Raw genomic sequence first — 3,121 nt, 5'->3', positions numbered from 1 at the left:
CAGGGCCATCCTGGAGCCGTCGCGGGGCAAAGCGGAGACCCCCGAAAATGAAGCGCGGTGCGGTGCGGTGCGGTGCGAGGATTGCTCGATGCCAGAACGCTGCGCTGCCGGGGAGGTGGGGAGGGAGAGGCTGCACTACATTAATAAGGAAAAGAAAACGAACGAGAAAGCCAAGGAGCAGCTGGCAAAAATATTGATCATCAGACAAATGTAATGAGTCAGAGCTAATGAGTTCCCTTAGCGGAGATCAGCGCGGGGGGGGGAACTGGGACAGCCCTGGCAAAGAGCAGCCCCGCAGCTCCCGATCCCCGTGTGAGCCCACGGGAGGGGCCGATGTGCGGGGCCCGAGTGGGAGAGGGAGGTGGAAGGCTCCGAGCGGAGCTCTGCTCGAGGCAATGCAGCCCCGGGGCGATTGGGGCCGTCCCCGCAAACCCCGGGCTCTGCGTGCAGCTCCGTGCTGCAGTTGATCGATGTCGATCCAAAATGTCATAAGGGAAGGAGTGAGGGAGAGAGAGAAAAAGAGAAATTGGCTTATTAAGCTAAAAGCATTATCTAAACGAGCTGGCATGAGAGCAAGCTGCACGGCCACTTGTGTTATTAAAGTGCATTTTAAATCAGTTGTGGTGTGCTGGGGCACACGGGGACAGCTGTGCCCTGAGATCCCACACACTGTGCCCCCACTCCAGCCCCAAAAAGCCCCCGGGGGCTGCAGGGCAAAGTGGTGGGAGGAGGACAGCAGGAACACAGCTGCCAACTGCTGTTCCTTGCTGCAATGTGACCCCTCTGCCACAGCACCCTGTGCTCCAGGAGTTCAAATCTGGGGCGTGTGGATGTTTTGGGGGCTTCTGGAGGTTTAGGGAGGGAGTTCTGGGGGGGAGGATGGCTCAATGACTCTGAAGGAATGAGAACTCACCTCCCTGCTGGCAGCATTGAGGATGCAATGGCAAGTGACTGGGGGGGGGGGAAAGAGTCAAAAAACTTCAGGCACCTTTCACTATAAAAAACAAATCTTTTATGTAAAAAATAAACCTAAAGAAAACCCACAACACCCCCACTGCCATGCTAGTGACAATACAAAAGGCTGATTTCCCCAGAACACCGTGGAAAACAAAATAGCTGGATCCAAATATATATAAATTGTCAACATACGAGATCGGAAATAGCACCATGCTTCCCCTGCCCAGACACACACAGAGCCCCCCGAGGGGGGCAGGGCCCACAGCTTCAGGCTCAGTGCCCCCACTGATGGCTGGGGGTGCCCATGAGAGGGCAGGAGCTGCACAGCCCCCGCTGCGTGGGAGCAAACCGAGCCCCAAGCGGGGTCCGGGATGCAAAGGGTCCAGTGAGCAGCATCTCCCAGCCAGGGGTGGGCAGAAGGTGTCTCTAAAATCCAATCTCAAACTGGCATTCAGAGAGGTGAAAACCCAATTTTCTGTCTGCGCCGCAGGGTCATGTAACAAAAAGAAACATAAAAAGGCCAGGGGAAGAGAGAGGAGAAGAGCAGGAGCTGCATCCTGAAGGGCAGCGCAGCCGGGGACGCTCTGCCCGCAGTTGTCTGCACTGCAGCTGCACTGCTCAGCCCCATCCCTGTGCCATCCTGCAGGCAGCCAGCTGGGACCACACGCAGCCCCACAGCCCCCCGTGCCCCATCTCAGTCCTGTGTGGTCAAAGGGATGCCAGAGGGAGTAGGCAAACGTTCCTTTGTGTGTTACGTGGCCTGACAGGCGCTGGTGAGGATGCGAGCCACACGTGCTTGCCCATCTGATGTGCCCATGGGCTGGCTGTTCTTCCCCAGGAGCTGGGCAGAGAGAGGCGAGGGGGGGGGGGGAGGGGGAGGGCTGGGGGCTGCCTCCTCATTTGGCTGGCTTGGTGATGATGCGAGCGGAGAAGTCAAAGAGGTTCTTGTTGATTTTCCGGAGGGTGCTCACCTCCTCTTCCAGCTCGCTCACCTGGATCGTCAGATGCTCCTGGTCTCCCATCAGGTTCTGCGGCAGAAAAATGTGACAGAAGAACTTCAAGGACCTGGAGCTCAGTTCTAGCAAGCTGAGGTTGGTGCTCCCCAGGACAGGAGTACATCCCAAACCATTTAATCCCCTCCCTTCTTCATCTCCCATCCAAAAGCTGCAGTCCCTCCGACACCATCAGAGGATTCCAGGATTTGTTCCCCCATCCCAGCTCTGCTGCCATAGGACCCCTGAAGGGATCTGTCTCAGGAGAAAGTGCCTCTCCCCCCCTTTTTCCCCCAGAGCAGCTCTCACCTTTTCTCTCGTTGAGCACATCTGAGAGTACATCTTCTCAGCCTTCTCTAGATAGCTCTCCCCAGACTCCTGCAAGGACCAGATGGAAACGATTGACGCAGAGGACCTGGGCCCTCCCCCAGCAGCCCCAGCACAGGGCACGCTGTGGTGGAAGGTGAAGATGTCCCCTGTCCCCTACACTCAGCAAAGCAAGAAGGAAGCAGTGCCATGGGTACGGCCAATATCCTTTGGTGCAGCAGCAGCAGAGCGTGGCTGCAACCCCTCTTCAAAACAGAAAGCCTGCGCTTGGGTAGGGGTCCCAAAAAGTCCCTCTGAGGGTGCCAATGCAGGGGTCTGACAGCAAAGGAAGCCTGGAGGACAGCACAAGGCTCTGGGTTTATTATACTGCTGCTGCTCCCCCCAGCGCCATGCTGCTGGCATGCTGACATTTCCAAATCAGCTCCAGCCCCTCTGCTGAGCTGCAGGCAAACAGCCCCACCTGGTTGGGCTGACACTGCGCTGCATGGAGCTCATCCATCAGCAGGGACAGTGCTGTCACTTCTCCCAGGGACAGATGCTGATAGAGGAGGGAAAAAGCTCTGGGGCTGCTGGCAAACAGGACAGGGACAGACAGAGTGGTATGGCAGTGAGCCCGTGAGCATTCATGGCACAGGACAGTCCCTGTGCCTGGGGATGGCAGCGCTGGGGCTCAGGACTGACATACAGCAGAGAGAGCCCATATCACAGCACCAGGCAGGGAGGACAAATGACTGCACCAGCCAGGACTGCAAGGGGAGCACAAAGGGAGGGAGAATGGATTTCACTGCATTGGAGAATGGACTTTATGGAGTGGGGGAAAAAGGCCTCTGGTTTAAAAAAAAAAG

At 57.0% G+C, this 3,121-nt stretch overlaps 1 long non-coding RNA gene across 1 annotated transcript; it reads right to left on the bottom strand.

The window, feature by feature from the left end:
• Positions 1–995: 995 nt before the first annotated feature.
• Positions 996–3,065, bottom strand: LOC116217494. The gene is made up of 2 exons (XR_004162114.1): positions 2,259–3,065; positions 996–1,985 (listed from the first exon to the last, which is right to left on the bottom strand). It is a non-coding gene; the product is annotated as an uncharacterized LOC116217494 (long non-coding RNA).
• Between the last annotated feature and the right edge of the window lie 56 nt (positions 3,066–3,121).

This window comes from Meleagris gallopavo, chromosome 30, assembly GCF_000146605.3.
Source record: "Meleagris gallopavo isolate NT-WF06-2002-E0010 breed Aviagen turkey brand Nicholas breeding stock chromosome 30, Turkey_5.1, whole genome shotgun sequence".
Lineage (NCBI taxonomy): Eukaryota > Metazoa > Chordata > Aves > Galliformes > Phasianidae > Meleagris > Meleagris gallopavo.
Note: the sequence above shows the minus strand (reverse complement) of the source record. Positions and strands in the feature narration are given on the sequence as shown.